Source organism: Oncorhynchus kisutch, linkage group LG1, assembly GCF_002021735.2.
Source record: "Oncorhynchus kisutch isolate 150728-3 linkage group LG1, Okis_V2, whole genome shotgun sequence".
NCBI classification, from domain to species: domain Eukaryota; kingdom Metazoa; phylum Chordata; class Actinopteri; order Salmoniformes; family Salmonidae; genus Oncorhynchus; species Oncorhynchus kisutch.
In genome coordinates this window covers 23,649,089-23,670,923 of record NC_034174.2, presented here as the reverse complement: position 1 = coordinate 23,670,923, position 21,835 = coordinate 23,649,089, and the positions used below count along the sequence as shown (strand labels likewise).

Sequence of the window (21,835 nt, the reverse complement as noted above, 5' to 3'; positions counted from 1 at the left end):
TGTGCGATCAAAGGGGCCTACAAACCTGACTCAGTTCCACCAGCACTGCCAGGAGGAATGGGTCAAAATGCACCCAATTTATTGTGTTTGATCCAAGTTAAACATTTTTAGGCAAATCTACTAAATATTAAATGAGTGTATGTAAACCTCTGACCCACTGGGAATGTGATAAAAAAAATAAAAGCTGAAATAAATCTTTATCTCTACTATTATTCTGACATTTCACATTCTTAAAATAAAGTGGTGATCCTAACTGACCTAAAACAGGGAATTGTTACTAGGATTAAATGTCAGGAATTGTGAAAAACCGAGTTTAAATGTACTTGGCTAAGGTGTATGTAAACCTCTGACTTCATCTCTATGTGACTTCTGATTACGTTGTAATTTTCTTGAATTTTTTGAAACAAGTTATTCTTTCATTTCACTTCACCAATTTGAACTATTTTGTGTATGCCCATTACATGAAATTCAAATAAAAATCCATTTAATTACAGGTTGTAATGCAACAAAATAGGAAAAATGCCAAGGGAGATGAGTACTTTTGCAAGGCACTGTATCTGGCACTGTGTGTGAATACATTACTGTAGCTTGCTCACCCATGCCGTGGAATTGGAGCTCTGGAATGTTTGCAACAGAAAACCGTTATAAAGAAAACTGTATATAACACTTGTTTTTGCGTCATATCTTTTAGTTTGTTTTTTCACGACTCCCTTTATCCGTCTGATTTATAAGAAATATATCCGTGACATATTACAACTAGTCGTATGTCTCGCCTCTGTCCACTGGTGTTGATTCCTGCGCATGAGGGATAAATCACTTCCCAGCGAGCTTATTACTTGAAATGAAGGAATACATCATTGTGACAGTCGGCCATTGCGACATGTTCATTGTGATTTATCTGGGAGAAATTGATTGATTCATTAATACTGAGTGAACAGTGCTTTCTGTGGGGGTGCTGGTGCAGATGCTGTTGCTGCACGTTTCCAAGGCGTGGGCTCCTGTAGGCAGGCTAACCTTGGCCCTGTCTTCCTGCCGTATAGGGGCTCTCTGCTGCAGCTCATTAGCTAGCCAATGTAGTCGCTGGGAGCTGATGCCCTGTGGCAGGGATCACACTGATCCCAAGGAGTACATATGTATCCCTGCCCAGTTATGGCATTGTGGTAGGAAGACTGAGCCCCATGCACCGATACCTGATGCCATCACAAGTGTCTGGAGAAGTCACAGAGGAGCCAATCACACCAGTGAACCACAGTGAAGCAGTGTGATTCAGCTGGTGTTAAACATGCAACACAGTAGCTACCGAAGCACAGACAGATAGAGTTCAGTGTGTCAAATCGAAGGGCCTGTTGTCCGGACCTCTGGCAGTCTCTATGGGGGTGCCACAGGGCTCAATTCTCGGTATGACTCTTTTCTCTGTATATATCAATGATGTCGCTCTTGCTGCTGGTGATTCTCTGATCCACCTCTATGCAGACAACACCGTTCTGTATACATCTGGCCCTTCTTTGGACACTGTGCTAACAAGCCTCCAAACAAGCAGCATCGCCATACAACACTCCTTCGTGGCCTCCAACTGATTTTAAATGCTAGTAAAACTAAGTGCATGCTCTTCAACCGTTTGCTGCCCGCACCCTCCCGCCTCACTAGCATCACTTCTCTGGACGGTTCTGACCTAGAATATGTGGACAACTACAAATACCTAGGTGTCTGGTTAGACTGTAAACTCTCCTTCCAGACACACATCTCCAATCCCAAATTAAATCTTCCTATTTCGCAACAAATCCTCCTTCACTCATGCCGCCAAACATACCTTCTTAAAACTGACTATCCTACCGATCCTTGACCTCGGCGATGTAATTTACAAAATAGCCCCCAACACTCTACTCAGCAAACTGGATGCAGTCTATCACAGTGCCATCCGTTTTGCCACCAAAGCCCCATATACTACCCAGCACTGTGCCCTCTATGCTCTCATTGGCTGGCCCTCAGTACATATCCGTCTCCAACCCCACTGTCTCCAGGTCATCTATAAGTCTTTGCTAGGTAAAGCCCCGCCTTATCTCAGCTCACTGGTCACCATAGCAACACCCACCCGTAGCACACACTCCAGCAGGTATATCTCACTAGTCATCCCCAAAGCCAATACTTCCTTTGGCCGCCTTTCCTTCCAGTTCTCTGCTGCCAATGACTGGAACGAACTTATGTCTCCTTCTCTAAATTTAAGCATCAGCTGTCAGAGCAGCTTACCGATCACTGTACCTGTACACAGTCAATCTGTAAATAGCACACCCAACTACCTCATCCCCATATTATTACTTACCCTCTTGCTCTCTTGCACCGCAGTATCTCTACTTGCACATCATCATCTGCACATATATCACTCCAGTATTAATGCTAAAATGTTGCCTACCTCCCTAGTCTTCTACATTTGCACACACTGTACATAGATCTTTCTATTTTTCTTTTGTTTTGTGTTATTGACTGTACTTTTGTTTATGTGTAACTCTGTGTTGTTGTTGTTCTTGGCCAGATCGCAGTTATAAATGAGAACTTGTTCTCAACTGGCTACCTGGTTAAATTAAGGTGAAAAAAATATATATATATGTTTTATCCTCTGGTGCTAGACATGTCAATGTTCTGGAGCTGGAGCTGGAACTGAGATCAATATCATATAATGTATGATATGTTTATCAGATAATTTTTTCTGCATATATTCTCTTTTTAGTTTTGCCTTTCATGATAGATGAACTGTGGCTAGCTATCGCCAAGGAAGAATAAATAGTTACAATATTGTAAAGTTTGTGTTCGTGGAGCCCGAAAAATAGTCAACAAGGTTGAGAAGAACTTCTCCTCTCTGCCTGCTCTCTTGTATTCTGGCCATACCCTTTGACCGCCTATAGAATTTCTCAAAGTACCAGAGTTTCAACTCCAGAAGCAGATAAGCAGATGATGTCTGAGTCTTTCTGTTCTGTTCGATTATATATGAGGCAAGTATTTCATGGTTTCCTGATGTTAGGATCCAAACAGCCGTTTAATTAAAGAGTTCCCCTGGCCTCCTGGCAAGGCTGGCTGGGAGTACATCAATAGTTTTGTGATTGATAAAGCTTCAGGTATTTGAACAGGGTTAACCTGTGTCAGTATGCCTGTGTGTTTCTACAAAGAGGGAATCTAAGTTGTGAAGTGGAGTTGTGTTAACCTTCCTGTTCACTACACTTCATTTAGAGAGGAAGTTGATGTTACATTGGTTTATTAGTTGCTGACAGAACTTGCTGTAATGAAACAAAGTTAAGCTGAAAAATCTGGCACACTGTGGTAATCAACTACCTCTCTCTTTCTCTCTCTCCTTCTGTCTCCCCACATCTCTGTCTTAGAATACTATTGTTGATATTGTTTCTCAACATGTGTCCTCCAAGCAGCTTTTTCCTCATAGTTCATCATACTCTGAAGTGCTTTGTCTGCTATGGGGTTTGGCGGGGGGTTGCAGGGGGTAGACCCCAGCAGACAGTGCTTCGCAGGCAGACTCTCTGTTACAGCTGATAATGGAAGCTGATGAGTGGGTCCTTCATCCTCCTCCCCTCACCACAATCCCCCAGACATCAGGCACTGTAGGTGGATTTGAGGGGGGGGCGCTGAGCACGAGGGAGAAATAAAGGCCAGGCCGTCCCCTGGAGAACGCTCAACGCTGTCAGTCAAAGACAGTAAGTTGATTAATTACATTTCAAAGAGACCAGGCGGGACTGGAGACATTTTGGTTTGAAAAGAGTAAGGCGTATGTTGATGTGACAACAACACCGTTGACAACAACAACACCGTTGACAACAACAACCATCTGAGTAAAACAGATTTGAGACCTTTACTTAGCCATTGTAAAGGCTGAATAAATTAGAGTATTTATTTGACAGCAGATTTTACTTGCAGCAAGCTGAATTGTTTCTCAAAACAGGGATAATATGGTGGTTGTCCAGAAGATACTAAGGTTACTGCTATGGATTTAATCTGCTGCAGTTCAGACAGCCATTGCTGAGCCTTGAGAGGAGCTCTCTAAATTAATTTGTTCCACACAGCTGGCAAATTGATATACTTATTGTATTTTCTTCCATTTCATTCACATTGGTTTTGACAAACCAAAAGTGATAATGTGGAAATGAATGTACAAATTACTCCATGATTAAATTACTCAGGCAATTTTCCTGCTCAACCCGGAGCAATATGCTAATGTTTTGGAAATACACTTGGAAAGTGTTTGAAAATACTAAAATAAAAGCACTTGTTTTTGAGCTGTGTATTTGAAAATACTCAAATACACATAAAAGGTACTTTAAATACCAAATACAGATGTATTTGAACCCAGGTCTGACACAGTAGCACTTTATTATTTGTCCATATCTCACATCATGTTGATGCTTTATCCATAGCATTACAAGTCCTGTGGCCCACACACTGCCCTCAGACTGCCCCAGACTGGCCTCATAAAGGTTGCAAGGTCGAATCCCAGAGCTGACAAGGTACAAATCTAGCGTTCTGCCCCTGCAGTTAACCCACTGTTCCTAGGCCGGGGGGGGGGGGGGGGGGGGGGGGGGTAGTAGAGAGAGAGAGGAGGGTGAGGTGGAGCGATAGAGAGAAAGAGAGAGATAAAGGGAACAATAGAAACAGAGAGATAGGGACAAAGAGTGAGGGAACTGGAAAGGGAGAGACATTGAGAGGTATAGAGATGAACCCACTAGAAGGGGCTTCATCAGGGGTAGAGATGCGATGGATGGTAGAGGAGAGCTATTGATGTCGTCTGCAGAGGCCGGCTACTCTAGTTCTGCTCTATCTCTTCTCTACTCGCTTGTCTGCAGAGACACAATCACTAACCTGCCAGACTTCCATCCCAGACTCTGGGCTCATTAATGACACCACACAGAGTTCATAGCTCTGGAAGTGATAATGAGAGGTTGGTCGGTCAATGATGGGAATGGAGACAGTGATAGTGGTTTTGTCAGCTGTAATATTGTAGTATACATACTACCAGTTAAAGCAGGAAATGTGCAAGTACTATCTTGATTGTTACAACATAGCTGTTAAATGGTTGTCATAGTAGTATCTGTTGTATTGTATTAAAAAGATAGAGACACTAATCCTGGGAATATTTCTCTCCAATTATATATTCTGAGAATTTCAGAGAATTAAGTGAATGTGTTGTTTTGAGCGATTTTCCTTGAAGAGAAGTGGAGGCTACCCTCTCTCCATGTCTCTCCCCACCATCCCCACATGGTTTCAACATTAGTATGCAACATTGAACCCAGTCACACTTTGATGTGCAGCCACATGATTTCACAGTCCACCCTGATGGCACAGATCACATTTATAGGTGTCTGTTGCCGAGACTGATGAGGAGACTGGTTCACATTTAATCTATTCTCAAGCAGCAGTGTGCCTCTGGTGAGACGCCTACATAGGCAACACCCTGGATACTGTGAGGAGTGGAGTTTATATCATACGGCTGCTATATGTACTTGTTATTATGTTTCTCTCTCATAACTCGCTGTAAACCTGTTGTGTGGTACAGTAGGTGGTCATTAGGTCATCTTAGACAGAATACATCTCAACTTGTCATTCAAAGGGATTCTTTCCAGATGGATTGAACACTATTACTTTAATCTAGCTCACTAATGATTGTGTGGTTTTAAATGAGTCCCTTCTCTATACTGCTCTCCTGTATGAGAGTCCACAGCCTTCAATAAGGCAAGGAAATCAAATCAAATCCAAGGTGATCCTTATCAGTTTAATGAATTGACACAGGGGCACTCTTGTCATCCAAATATGACTCCAATGTTTCCACTTGAAGATTAGTTTCTATTATTCAACTTTGTCAGGTTGAAACATTCAGAGATTGAACTATAAATGAGACATGAATCTAAGGAGAGGAGAGTGAATCTAAGGAGAGTGCATAAAACACTGGATATTCTCAAGAAGAAATTCCCCTCTCAGTATGTGTCTTGAAAAATCATCAAGTTGACATTAACCTTATAGAGTGCAGGACCCAAATAAATGATAACTTGTCCGAGTCAAGTTTCTGCTCAACCATTCGTCTGAATTGTAATTGTAGAATTTGACAGAGAATTCTACATATTGTAGCGTACTGCAGCATAAAACTAATGCTCTCTTCCCTTGTGTGATCATATCAAGATGTTATATGTCGTTTAATACCTTATCAGCCAGCCTATTATGACACACTGGCTTATAGTTTTGATTGATATCATTCACAGTAATCTGACAGAAAATTGTGTTCCAGTTTTATATTGTCCCATTTCCACCTGAGTAAGGCCTTGAATAAATCATCCTCTCTCTCTCGCTCTCTCCCTCCATCTCTCTCTCTATCTCTCTCTCACTCTCTCTCTCTCTCTCTCTCTCTCTCTCTCTCTCTCTCACTCTCACTCTCTCTCTCTCACTCTCTTCTTCCCCTCATATAATATAAAATGTTGTTATTTGTCATGGCTATTACTCTCCCAAAATGTAGGCATGTTGAAAAAGTAATTTCAGAGCTCACTGACACAGAATAGATGAGCATTGTCCAGCGGCTCTTTAGCCCATGGTTAATTTATTGTGTATTGTGGTGTACTGTGCTGTATTTCAACAAAAAGCCATCCTGTTCCGAGTCTGCATTGAGTGGTCTTCTCAGAAAGCTATCTGCCAGGGCCTAGCCAAAGCATATTTCGCTTCCACAGTAGAAAAGCACTATTCGGGCAACACAGTACCTGACACACAACATATCAGAGCTAACAACAAGATCCCTTTCACCGCACCCTCTGACTACCACCTACACCATTTATATAATAACTGCATGATCAATGGCACCATCTTCTAGGATGTTCATTTCAGATTTAAAGTAGAAGTCTGAAGAAAAGTAGGAAAAGTATAGTGGAAAAGTAAACTGTTTGTACGGTTATATACAGTACCAGTCAAAAGTTTGGACTCACCTACTCATTTAATGTTTTTTTAAATATTTTTTACTAATTTCTACATTGTAGAATAATAGTGAAGACATCAAAACTATGAAATAATACATATGGAATCATGTAGTAACCCAAAAAGTGTTAAACAAATAAAAACATATATTATATTTCAGATTCTTCAAAGTAGCTACCCTTTGCCTTCAAGACAGCTTTGCACACTCTTGGCATTCTGTCAACCAGCTTCACCTGGAATGATTTTCCAACAGTCTTGAAGGAGTTCCCACATATGCTGAGTGCTTAAATAAAGAAAAACCCTGAGTAGGTGTCTCCAAACTTTTGACTGGTACTGTATGTGTGCAGATATAGGATCTTAAATTGATCACCCTGTTGCAGGATAACTTCCTGCAATGCAGGATACTTAACATGTGTAGTGTATTTGAGGTTTAAAAGGGCTTCTGAATTTCAGAATTTCCACATTGAAATGTCAGACTTGATTTTCCCTTATGGAAAATATCAACCCCTACAAAAATGTCCATTAAATTACGATCCACATAATTATAGCAAACTGCCTCAAATTAAGATCCTACATGTGTATGTGTTATGACTGGATAACACTGTGATGGCTTGGTGATCTCTTCCCTCCTGACACAAAATAAACGTTCAATAATGAGAGAAAACAACCAATTCTGTGAGCTTTTATACAAACCCTTTCATGCAACATAATACGTGGCACCCCTGGCTTGCAGGGAAAGCAAGGTCAGGAACTAAATACTCCATCTGACTGGCTCTACATTGTCACCCTGAAACCGGTCGTTTAAGCCATTGATTTTCTCCCCTTACTCATGTTACCCAGATTGATCATCATTAGAAAGTCTGGCTGAGAGAAGAATCAGTGCTGTGCTTTACAATTATCATTTACCAAATACTTATAAAATGGGATCTCCTAAGCCAATAACTAGAAAAAGCAGCTTCCAGGAAAGCACTTTCCGATATACTCTATGGGGGTGCCACAGGGTTCAATTCTTGGGCCGACTCTTTTCTCTGTATACATCAATGATGTCGCTCTTGCCGCTGGTGATTTTCTGATCCACCTCTACGCAGATGACATCATTCTGTATACTTCTGGCCCTTCTTTGGACACTGTGTTAACTAACCTCCAGACGAGCTTCAATGCCATACAACTCTCCTTCTGTGACCTCCAACTGCTCTTAAATGCAAGAAAAACTAAATGCATGCTCTTCAACCGATCGCTGCCCGCACCTGCCTGCCCGTCTAGCATCACTTCTCTGGATGGTTTTGACCTAGAATATGTGGACAACTACAAATACCTAGAAGTCTGGTTAGACTGTAAACTCTCCTTCCAGACACACATCTCTAATCCAAAATTAAATCTTCCTATTTTGCAACAAATCCTCCTTCACTCATGCTGCCAAACATACCTTCTTAAAACTGACTATCCTACCGATCCTTGACTTCGGCGATGTCATTTACAAAATAGGATCCAACACTCTACTCAGCAAATTGGATGCAGTCTATCACAGTGCCATCCATTTTGCCACCAAAGCCCTATATGCTACCCACCACTGCGACCTGTATGCTCTCGTTGGCTGGCCCTCGCTTCATATTCGTAGCCAAACCCACTGGCTCCAGGTCATCTATAAGTCTTTGCTAGGTAAAGCCCCGCCTTATCTCAGCTCACTGTTCACCATAGCAACACCCACCCATTGCACGCGCTCCAGCAGGAATATCTCACTAGTCATCCCCAAAGCCAACATTTCCTTTGGCCGCCTTTCCTTCCAGTTTTCTGCTGCCAATGACTGGAACAAACGTATGTCTCCTTTGTAAATAGCACACCCAACTACCTCAATCCCATATTATTACCCCCAAAGCCAATTCCTCCTTTGGCTGCCTTTCCTTCCAGTTCTCTGCTGCCAATGACTGGAACGAACTGCAAAAATCTCTGAAGCTAGAGACTCATATCTCCCTCACTAACTTTAAGCACCAGCTGTCAGAGCAGCTCACAGATCACTGCACCTGTACATAGCCCATCTGTAAATAGCCCATCCAACTACCTCATCCCCATTCTGTTATTTATTTTTATTTATTTTGCTCCTTTGCATCCAGTATCTCTACTTGCACACTCATCTTCTGCACATCTATCACTCCAGTGTTTAATTGCTATATTGTAATTATTTTGCCACTATGACCTATTTATTGCCTTTTCCCTCTTATCGTACCTCATTTGCACATACTGTATATAGACGTTTTCTATTGTGCTATTGATTGTATGTTTGTTTATTCCATGTGTAACTCTGTGTTGTTGTTTGTGTCGCACTGCTTCGCTTTATCTTGGCCAGGTCGCAGTTGTAAATGAGAACTTGTTCTCAACTAGCCTACCTGGTTAAATAAAGGTGAAATAAAATAAAATTAAAAATACTGTATCAAGGAGCGACATTCAACATGAGTGGAGAAAACAGCCTTGAACTCTGTATTGGTCTTTGGTCATTCAGCACGACCACTGTGATTTCAATGAACAAGCTATGCTTATAATTGATATTATAGTGTGGGTGTATAGTGTGGGAGCCACAGAGCACAGTGGCCTCAGTGTTATGAAATGCGACAATCACGCTTGCCAGACCAGACCATTTTGGTTCAAATGGTTCACAAGCGTAACTGTCCCTACCAATTACACACAATGCATGACAAAGCAGAGTCCCTTTTCACAGCTCTGGCCCGGGCACCCTGGGGGGGGGGGGGGGGCATTTAATGCTTTAAGAAAACATTCAAACATGCAAATGTGGCAGAGAAAGATGGGAAGCTGATTGACTTCCATTGCAAATGAGGCCCTGTTATGCAAAAGAATACCAGTCCCGGATGTTCTGGTTTAATAGAAAGTGGGTAGATTATTCACGCTGCAGTGAGTGAGCCTTTTTCCATATGTAACACCAGGATTTTAGCATGCGTCTATAATTGGAAGCGGGTAAGTGGCTTGGGATGCATTATGCATTTTAGCTAATGCATTGTATGTAATCCGGGCACAGTGAATTGACTGGAACAGGTCATTTACAGAGGACACAGACTGACCACTGCATGGTGGGAGATCCAGCACTGAATGTCTCCACCTCACACCATGTTTCTACATCAAGCATTCATTGGTATGGCTCACCTTTACAGAAAGGTGGTTTTTGATTACCCCGTGTACAGTAATGTGTCTGAGTGGCCGACTGAAGTGTTCCCCACCTTGGTTAGATGTCTAACTCAGATATTACGCTTTTGTCATCTATCATTAGCTGTTTTAGTTACTGCATTTAGTTACTGAGATCCAGGTTCTGTGTATTTCTCTATAGCAAACCAGCAGTGCTATATTCCTTGTCGGGTTGCAAAGCTACCAGCAGTTAACCAAAGTTACCGGAATCTTCAGTCATTTTGATAATTAACATAAAATCTGTGGCAATCTATCGTAACTTTAGTAATTAATACTTGACTAACTATAATGATTCCTATAAAGTATATATATCCATATTGTCCATGGGTTTCTAGTACTGTAGATAGGCCGTATGGTTCAACAGAACATTTATTCAAAAAGCATCTAATCAACAATGGTATTACTTTCAATTGACTCTGAAACTCTTTCAACTATTGACTTCTTTACACATCTGCCACCAGATTGATGCCAAAACATTGACAACAAATACATACTGACATTGATAAATAAATAAAAGTGTGTAACAACTATATAAAGGATATTTCATGCTCAAACCCTCATATTAAACACAAATGGTATTCACTAAGTTGATGGTTTATATTTAGGATAATGTTATAATTATTTCATATATTTTACATGTGATAAGATCACACAGAGGCCCAGAGATAATTACAGATGCCTGTACCCAAAAGTTTCCAGTAATATACCCTTCCGTTGCAACCCTAATGCCTCGTCCTCTGATCAGCCCATTTCTCCTGGCTCACCAGAACCAATTGTTTTCTTCAAAGGAATACCATTTCACAAAGACTGTTCTATCATTGCTTTCAGAAAGGTAGTTTCATGATTTTGAATGGACGATTCAGTCATGATTCTGTCCTCATTTAAAATACTCAGTGACCTGCATCATTATGGACATTCACCGAGGTCAGATGTGGGCCAATACTGTGGAGGAAATGGTACACTGAGGATATCTAAGAGAAAGAACAAGAGCCCTCCCTTCCTCTTTTATTTTAGAAATATACTTTTAAGTCCGTGAGCCCAACATAAGAAAATGCCTGCCACTTATTTGACATGATATCCAACAGAGTAACGTGTGTGTCACGACTCCCGCCGAAGTTGGCTCCCCCGCCTGTTCGGGTGGTGCTCGGCGGTCGTCGTCACTGGCCTACTAGCCGCCACCGATCCCTTTTTCTTTTCGGTTAGTTTTGTCTCATTTGTTACACCTGTTCCTATTTTGTGTGTGCTTGATTTTCTTCCCTATTTAGCATATGGAACCCGCCCCTTTGTTGTGCGGGATTATTTAGATTTTCATGTTGTATCGTTGATGTTGTTAGTGCTCTGGACCTTGTTACCCGTTGGTTTGGGTTGGTCAGTGTTTGCGTCCTGCGTGTTGGGCATTTCATTTTGGTGCCATATTAAAGTGCACTTTTCCCCTGGACCTCTCTGCGCCTGATTCCTCGCTACACACCTAGCCAGCCGTGACAGTGTGTGTGTCCTTGTACCTGAAAAACACAGAACTAGGTTACAACTAGCTTACACCCTGCATATACTTACAGCAATCACTTACTTTCTCTTATTCTTTTTTTAGAAAAGGTTCTGATAACTTTTATAGTCCAGGCATAGTCATATACAGTTGAAGTCAGAAGTTTACATACACTTACACTCACCACTCCACAAATTTCTTGTTAACAAACTATAGTTTTGGCAAGTCGGTTAGGACATCTACTTTGTGCATTACACAAGTCAGTTTTCCAACAATTGTTTACAGACAGATTATTTCACTTATAACTCACTGTATCACAATTCCAGTGGGTCAGAAGTTTACACTAAGTTGACTGTGCTTTGAAACAGCTTGGACAATTCCAGAAAATAATGTAATGGCTTTAGAAGCTTCTGATAGGCTAATTGACATCATTTGAGTCAATAAGGAGGTGTACCTGTGGATGTATTTGAAGGCCTACCTTAGATGGCATCATGAGGCAGGAAAATTATGTGGGTACAGTATACATTGAAGCAACATCTCAAGACATCAGTCAGGATTAAATCTTGGTCACAAGGGTCTTCCAAATGGACAATGACTCCAAGCATACTTCCGAAGTTGTGGACAACAATGTCAAGGTGTGATGGAGTGGCCATCACAAAGCCCTGACCTCAATCCTATAGAAAATGTGTGGGCAGAACTGACAAAGCGTGTGCGAGCAAGGAGGCCTTCAAACCTGACTCAGTTCCACCAGCTCTGTCAGGAGGAATGGGCCAAAATTCACCCAATTTATTGTGGGAAGCTTGTGGAAAGATTCCCACAATGAGCCAAGTAAAGCAATTTAAAGGCAATGCTACCAAATACAAATTGAGTGTATGTAAACTTCTGACCCACTGGGAATGTGATGAAAGAAATACAAGCTGAAGTAAATCAATCTCTCTACTATTTTTCTGACATTTCACATTCTTAAAATAAAGTGGTGATCCTAACTGACCTAAGACAGGGAATGTTTACTAGGATTAAATGTCAGGAATTGTTAAAAACTGAGTTTAAATGTATTTGGCTAAGGTGTATGTAAACTTCTGACTTCAACTGTAGTTGCCGCGAAGTGTGTTTTCAGACACTTGCTATTCATTTCCTAATACACATAAAAGTTAGAATTGACATATAAGCTATTATGGACATCAACAACCCCTAAGCCCCTATCCTCCACCCATTGGATCTTGAGAATAACGTTTTGCAGCCAACTCACTCCTGGACATGGAGCATTTTACACCCGAGCATTACAGACCATTTCTTAATCAGGTTTGTCACAGTGCTCCCTCTGGACCGGGGTAATTTCATGGTGCTGAACTGGTATTGATAGTGTGTGGGTAAATGAGGCACGCAGCAGTTGTTAACTTTAATAACCATAAAGATGTGGGCATCTGAGTAATATGGCCCTGGTGTGGTACTCCATACACGTGATTAAGAACCGACTTGGGCTGAGGCCATTCAGACACACCTCCCACCTCCCATTCACTTCAATAGAATGACTAGTTAGAGATATCATAACTGTTAGTTTACCAGTAGTACTGTGTTTTAGTATTTTGTTTTTATAACTTATCACATACTAACCGCTGTGGGGCATGGAATGCACCAGGAATTACCAGGAATTATTTAAAGGCATTGTTTCAGTTGAAGATACACACATACACATTCTCTTTCCAGCAACTGGTCACCAGGATGATAGATGTGAGTCAGAGTGTGTCTCTGCGATGATGCTTACAATTCAGTGGGTGTGTAGATAGCTTAGTAGATAAGCTGTACTAGTTGAGGAAAAAACACAATTGATTAATGTGACTAGGTCAGTGGTTTCTCTCTACCTGTCTGTCTGTCTGAGCTCTGAGCAGGAGCACGGTTGAGTTCCCCGCTCTCAGCTCACAGTCAGCATCAGCCTGTTAGCTGCAGGCACTGCCACCTAGATGTACTTTGCTGTGCTCCAGTGTCCACCTGTTTATCTGGGCCGGAGATGGTTCACTAATAAACGACCAGGGGTAAACTCACCTACATGTGACCAGCAAAGGTATGCCGATGGTCAAACTCAACAGTTTCAATCTAAATTCAGCATTGATGATTTAACATTATATGAACTTAGTCGAAACTGTACACAATACATACATTTTCTGGGCTTCCTCTGAGATCTTGAAAACAACCAAGTTGGCTGCACAGCAAATTAGCCAGTGTTGATTTTTCAGTATAACATTTCCAGTGTTGATTAAGGAGTTACATGAACTCTGTAAGAGTGAAATTAACACTCAGTGGTATAAAATAACCCCCCAGTGTTGGTGATAATATATAACCAGAGTTATTGTTTTACACTTTGGAGAGTAAAATAATCCCATCAAAACCACACCCATCATTATCATATTTCCCAGCATGCTATAATGCAAATATATTTTTTAGGATTGTTTTTAATATTTGTGGTTTTGCATGTACATTGATTGATTAATGAATCTTATGCAACACAAAGATGAATAACATACATTTTTCTAAACTAATCCAATCAGTTAGTTAGATGTATTGCACCCGTTAATGAAATGGTTGTTCCAGTTTAAATGATTTAGGTAGTCTTTTTTATCAACTTTCCTAACTCTGACAGTCATTCTTAATTCGGAAAGTATTTACACCCCTTGACCTTTCCCATACTTTGTTGTGTTACAGCCTGAATAAATCCAAATATTACATTGAGAGTTTGTGTCACTGACCCACACACAATACCCCATAATGTCAAAGTGAAATTAGCTTTTTAAAAATGAATAAATAATGAAAAGCTGAAATGTCTTGAGTCAATAAGTATTCAAACCCTTTGTTATGGCACACAAGCCTAAATAAGTTCAGGAGTAAAAATGTGCTTAACAAGTCACATAATAAGTTGCATGGACATACTGTGGAATAATAGTGCGTTACATGTTTTATGAATGACTACCTCATCTCTGTACCCCACGCATAAAATTATCTGTAAGGTCCCTAGGTCGAGCAGTGAATTTCAAACACAGACTCAACCACAAAGACCAGGGAGGCTTTCCAATGCCTCGCAAAGAAGGGCACCTATTGGTAGATGGGTAAAAAAGCAGACATTGAATATCCCTTTGAGCATGATGAAGATATGAATTTCACTGGTGTATCAATACACCCAGTCACTACAAAGACACAGACGTCCTTCCTAACTCACTTGTCAGAGAGGAAGGAAAACGCTCAGAGATTTTACCATGAGGCCAATGGTGACTTTAAAACATTTCCAAAGTTGAATGGCTGTGATAGGAGAAAACTGAGGACGGATCAACAACATTGTAGTTACTACAAAATATTCCAAAACATGCATCCTGTTCACAATAAGGCAATAAAGTAAAACATCAACAAAATTGGCAAATAAATGTACTTTATGTCTTGAATACAAAGTGTTATGTTTGGGGAAAATCCAAAACAAAACATCACTGAGTACCACTCATATTTTCGAGCATGGTGGTGACTGCATCATGTTATGGGTATGATTGTCATCAACAAGGACTAAGGAGTTTTTTAGGATAAAAATAAACGGAATGGAGCTAAGCACAGGCAAACTCCTAGAGTTAAACCTGGTTCAGCCTGCTTTCCAACAGACACTGGGAGACAAATTCATCTTTCTGCAGGAAAATAACCTAAATCACAATGCCAAATATACAGTGGAGTTTCTTACCAAGACAATGTGGAATGTTCCTAACTGGCCTAGTTAAAGTTTTACTTAAATCGTCTTGAATATCTATGGCAAGACTTGAAAATGGCTGTCTAGCAATGATCCAACTTGACCGAGCTTGAAGAATGTAAAAAAGAATCATGTGCAAATATTGTACAATCCAGGTGTGCGAAGCTCTTAGAGACATACCCAGAAATACTCACAGCTATAATCACTGTCAAAGGTGATTCGAATGTATTGACTCAGGGGTGTGAACGCTTATGTAAATGAGATATTTCTGTATTTCATTTTCACTCAATTGGCAGACAATTTTTAAAGCATGTTTTCACTCTTGTCATTATGGGGTATTGTGTATACATGGGTGTGAAAAAAAAATTGAATTCAGACTGTAACACAACAAAATGTGGAATAAGTCAGAGGGTATGAATACTTTCTGAAGGCACTGTATCAATTGTATTGTCACAGAGTTTAATTTGAATGATATCACTCACCTAGGTAATCATTTGATGAAAGCCACAGGCCTCTAAAAGGAACAAATGAAATAATCATGTCTCTGTCACTAACAAATAAAGTCATGGGTGGTAACTCTATAATTTACTTGAAAAGAAAAAGCGCTCTATGAAATGTGCAAAATAGGCTTTAAAACATAGTGTTAAAACAACAGCTCAAAATGATTTAGTGTAACACTACAGGTGTTCATTTCTTACACTGAGAAAATGTAACAGCGTCAGCACAAAGCAAAGTGAGACCAGCTTACTCTAAATCAAGTGTTATATATTACACAGTAGATGTTGCGTATCACTCTACAGTAGAGCTATGCAAATGTCACAATCAAGTTAATTTGAACACTTTAAGAGTTGAATGGGAAAAACTAAAGTGTTAAATCTTTAACACTTTTAAAAGTGTTATTTTAACACCAGTTCAGTGGGACACGTATGTTCACTGAAAATAATGTACATTTATGTTAAATGTACAACATTGATTTTGCTGTGTGCCATCCAGAGAACTTAGATATATTTAGCGACAATTGGCTTGAACGTGTCTCAGTGCCCACCTCCTCAGGGTTGCCTTTGTTATCTAACCATGTTGGCTGGCGTCAGCCCTGTGAACACAGTGCTGTTGCAGGGCCGTCTCTGTCTGGCTAGGGATCAAGTCCTAGCGGATGATTCACTCACAGGGCTCGGGGCGCTCTGCTGTTGCTTTGGATTATTTTGAGTGTGAACCTGGGTGTCGAGCCAAGATGTAGCCTATTCCTTATGCTTTTACAGAAATATGCCCTCTCTCCCAAACACGTGCACTTACACACAACCACGCACACACACACACACACACACACACACACACACACACACACACACACACACACACACACACACACACACACACACACACACACACACACACACACACTCACACACACACACACACACACACACACACACACACACACACACACACACACACACACACACACACACTCCCTCCTTTTGTTCCTTCACACATTCCTTTTCTTCACCGGGAGGTGTGAGTCAGAGTGTTAGTGGCAGCGAGGTGGTATGAACCTCGACAACCTAGGCAGCACACTTCCCTGGGAGATGACCTAGTCATGGTGTGTGTGAACCCACAAGCTACTGGGGCCGAGGCGGGGGCACCAAAGGCTACCATCAAAATACAGCAGCCGGCTCATATCAACCCATTGAGGGGATTCCGTCAATCCACACGCAGAAGCCCTGCTGCCTGTTTAAACTTGCATTGCATGGATGGATGTGGGGTCTTTGGTCTGAAAGACTCCAAAGCCTCCAGTGCTAGTCATGGGGCTGTGTAATTTCACACAGTTCTGACTCAGAGGGTGCATTTGAGCAGATGAAATATGGAGAGCATTAATTTAAGTCACGAAAACAGTTTTTCTGGCGAGGCTAGATTTCATCTCATTTGGAGTCCATATGATGTTGCTTTGTAGCGCATTTAAACATTATCTTAAGTAATCAGGGGAGTGTTCTTGGAGTTCCTCCTTGATGTTTAAGTAATGAGCTAAATCCCTCTGCCTGGCTGATAATGACGAGGAGCACCATTAAAGATACATGCACAGGGACAGCTGGGCCTCATCCACTTTGATGCCTCTGCCTCCTCAAACGAGTCATTAATATCTCCCATTTTCTTTCTTAATTTCTGATGCTTGCTGATTGCCAGTCCACCCGGTAAAGACCCAGCTAACTGATGCTAAAGACAGACTCGGCCAAACAGAATAGGGCTGTTTTGATGTCAGACTTATTTGTTAGCAATCAAAGCACTTCACAATGAATGTACTGCACCTACAGTATGTGTGCCATTCAAGCGTGAATACATTGTCTGAAAAGAAGGGTCTGTTCCATAATGCATGGCCTTACTCCACCATATCCCAGTGTGACTGAAAACAATTCACTTCAATGCTGTATATAATGGAACGTTGGTGGTACTTTAGTAGATATGTTTTTTAACAGAAAACAGATTAAGAAAATATTGTTTTAAGGTTCATAGTCGATAAGCTCTAAGGGTGAGGGGATGAAAAACTCAATTTGATTTCCATCACCACCTTCAAACAAACTGCAAATGAACACAGCCCCCACTTAGTTCGATAAATGAAAGCCACAAATGATGTTTAGTTCTTTGTTTTGGGTGTTTTCCCCTTACCTACTTATTGAAAGATAAAATCATTATAACCACACTCCTGCGATTGAGTCTTTCTGCCCATTTAAACTAAACTTTGTGCTGTCAGTTAGTGATTAAAACCCCACACAGAGAAGAGGTAGAACGAAGGAAGCCAAAACAAAAGACCCCCTCAAACATGAAAGAAAATGGAACGAACACATCTTCTCTTGAGTGCATTGTGATTAAGATGTTGTGGGTTGAGAGGCCGTCACTGAGTGATTTAGACTGAACTTCTCAATTTGTGGAGTTTGTTGTTTCAGCAATACATACCGGCTTAATGGCCACTCTTGGAGTGAGAGTGAGAGAGAGAGAGAGAGAGAGAGAGAGAGGCAAACTCAGCATAGATTAGAGGCAGTTATCTCTGTACTGACATAGACACAAACACTGCTATTGTCTCGTTGTCTGAACTGGCCAGATTTAGTGAGAGGGGAGTGAGTAGCTGGAAACCTCCCTGTCTATAACACAAGGCTCCTTTGCTCTCTTGCAAATGTTCCCTTTGCCTGATGTTGTCATTGGAGAGCCATACTGGATGTATGTGTGGAAGTGCACAATATACAGTACATGAGCGCAAAGACTTTCCAATCTTACTGTACTATATCTTTCAAACTTGTTTCTCTGTGCTTTTTAATGGTGAGCCGTTAATTCAATATTGTGAATAATGGCTGACCTGTAAGCTTCCATTTCTCACCTCTTCTATCTCTTCATATTGAAGCGCTCTCTCATTAGTTGGGTTTTAATTGGCCGTTGGGCTAAGATGAAAACAATGAAGCATCGATTTCCTTAAACATAATCACTTAATCGCGTTGTCTAATGACTGAAGTCACCGTGGGCTCCGAGGAGAAAAATGACCAGTCGATGCTCTCGTTGATGCCCTTCACCTCATCCACCCAAAGGGTAGAGAGCAGAACCACCTACTCCATCTGACCTGTTTGGATTAACCCCTTTAGCTGCTGTGACAGCCTGTAAACGGTCCATCCATCAAACACACACTCACGTGTACACTGAGTGTACAAAACATTAAGAACACCTCTTAATATTGAGTTGCACCCCCTTTTGCTCTCAGAACAGACTCAATTCATTGAGGCATGGACTGTACAAGGTGTCAAAAGCGTTCCACATGGATGCTGGCCCATGTTTACGCCAATAATTCCCAAAGTTGTGTCATGTTGTCTGGATGTCCTTTGGGTTATGGAACATTCTTGATAGACACGGGAAATTGTTGAGCGTGAAAAACCCAGCAGTGTTGCAGTTCTTGACACAAACCGGTGTGCCTGGCACCTAGTACCATCCTCGTTCACTTAAATATTTTGCCTTGCCCATTCACCCTCTGAATGGCATACATACACAATCCATGTCTCAATTGTCTCAAGACTTAAACATCCTTCTTTAACCTGTCACCTCCCCTTCATCTACATGATTGAAGTGGATTTAAAGCTGAAATATGTAACTTTTTGGGCGACCCGACCAAATTCACATAGAAAAGTGTGTTATAGATCTGTCATGCTCATTGAAAGCAATTCTATGAAGCAGTATATCTGTTCTACTGTATGTGCAATATTTTTATGCTTCCCGTTTTTTCATCTTTTGCTTTCGTTTTTGTACACCAGCTTCAAACAGCTGAAAATACAACATATTTCATTATGGAAAAGATATTTCACAGCGGTTTAGATAGAACAATGATTCTCTACACTATCCTTGCTTGTTTTGTCACATAAACTAAAATTAGGTTAACTATTAGAATTTTATCAACCAAGAAATGTCGTAGCAATTTCTGCCTAGTGCATCTTTAACAAGTGACATCAATAAAGGATCATAGCTTTCACCTGGATTCACTTGATCAGTCTATGTCATGTAGAGAGTAGGTGTTCTTCATGTTTTCTACACTCAATGTATATGTACATTTCACCTTGCTTACATTCACATACACACAGAGACAAATACACACACACACATAGGCCAGGTGCACACACAGGCATGCATGTACACACAAACAGGGTAATAGACAAATATTTGCCCCGTGCTGACATAGTCCAAATTAGCTTAGGTTTATGTGGACAGCATAATGTACTATCCAAGTGGCCATTTGTCCTCGTAGTATCTCTCTCCTCTGGCCCCGTGGTGTCAGAGCAGTCCCATTGTATGGCTCTCATTCTCTGTCTGCACAGATGGTACTGAGTAAACTGCTCTAATGTCCACCTGGCTGATGGCTGGACAAAGAGCTGCTTACCTGACCCCAGGGTCTGGAACTAAATAACACACACATACACACACACGCAAGCATGCACGGAGACAAACTCATACACACAACCACACAAACATACAAGTGCTATGTTTTGATCAAGCAGCCCATATGGGGGTCAGATAAAGAGGTTGGAAGATACCATAGTCTTTGAATATCCTTTGAAAAGCTGTTCATACATAGTCATCAGAGGGCTTTATATTTCCTATGGACAAAACAGCTGATTCCTCATGGAAATGCATTTTCAGCATTAAGGAGTCTGATGGAATCATTGTGGTTTTAGACCAACCGATAAAAGGCCAGGGGGTTAGATAAATATTCTCTTGGTAGACATGACTTGAAAGTGGACATTTTGTGAGTTCTGCCTCTACCACAGACTTGAAAGCATGTCTCCAGGCAGGAAACTACCAGTAAAATATTCAACTAGTCCAGCATATTGTGGGTTTTGCGGTTTAAATATAGCGCACTCAAGGGATTACTTCCTCACTTCTATGGTTTGTGTTCTGCCTCATGGCCCGATATATCAACACCTAAGCTTGTGGAGAGTGACATTAATACTGCAGGACAGCGGCGGTCAACATGACTGCAAATGTTCTCCTTTTAATCCCAGTCCCCACTGCCTGTGGTCTGGGCATGGCAGCCCTTGATGAACATGTGAGCAGGAAAGTGTTACCAAACCTGTCCATCCCGGTGAGAGCTCAGCTCAGATCTTTTTTCAGGATCCAGCCACTTCAGACATTTACAGGGCCTGCCTTCAATAAAAAAATATAACAATTTTATCACCATGTTTAAAATGCAAAGCCACCATAAAGAAAAACACACTGCTACAAAAGAGGAAGTGTTCTTTGGCTCCTGTTTGCCACTACTCTTTCTCCAATTATCCTTCTCTCCTCCCCTCCGTGTCCTCGGATGAGCTCCCAGTTTAACTGTTGGACGGTGGTGTCTGTGGCGATGGCTGTCGCAGGAAGATAAAGAGTTTTTCCTGGGGCATGAGGAGAGGGCCACACAGTGATTTAGGGCCCCTCTCCTGCATCTCCTCTGGCTGCATTAGCCAGCCACCTTATAATTGTGTGAAAGGGGCACTCCCAGAGTCTCCGTCATTACTCACCGACCCAGTTGCGGGCTCTGTCAGGCCCCTGCCCTCTCCCTCTGTCTCCATCCCCCTATCCCTCTGCCGTCCTCTCTCTCTCTTTAGACAAGGAGGGACGTCCCTAGGCCCCATCAGCCCCTCACTCCCCGGGGCGATCCCTCTTGTTACTTGGACCCACCAGTGGTATTGGCGGGTTTCTCCTCTTCTCTCTCTGAATTTGTCTGACACTGTCTTTTGTCAAAACAAGGTCCATTGTGCTGCAGTTGTTGTGAATGATATCACCTCTGCAGGAGAGCCATTGTGAGTGGAGTGAATGGAGGCTGGTTTAACCCAGTCAGCCTGGTAAAGAACTGATGTAGTCATAATGAGAGGAGCGTAATTGCTCTGTATCTCCAGGCCTTCACTCCAGAACCCCAGGAGCATTTCTCACCTACTGGAACATATGAATATCATATGCAGGATCTCAGGGATGCAAAGACA

The 21,835-nt window shown here is 41.5% G+C and overlaps 1 protein-coding gene across 2 annotated transcripts in view; it reads left to right on the top strand.

The window, feature by feature from the left end:
- Nucleotides 1-21,835, top strand: part of LOC109907839 (chemokine-like protein TAFA-1) — a 234,520-nt gene that overhangs the window by 177,971 nt on the left and 34,714 nt on the right. The gene's annotated exons all lie outside the window — the stretch shown is intronic.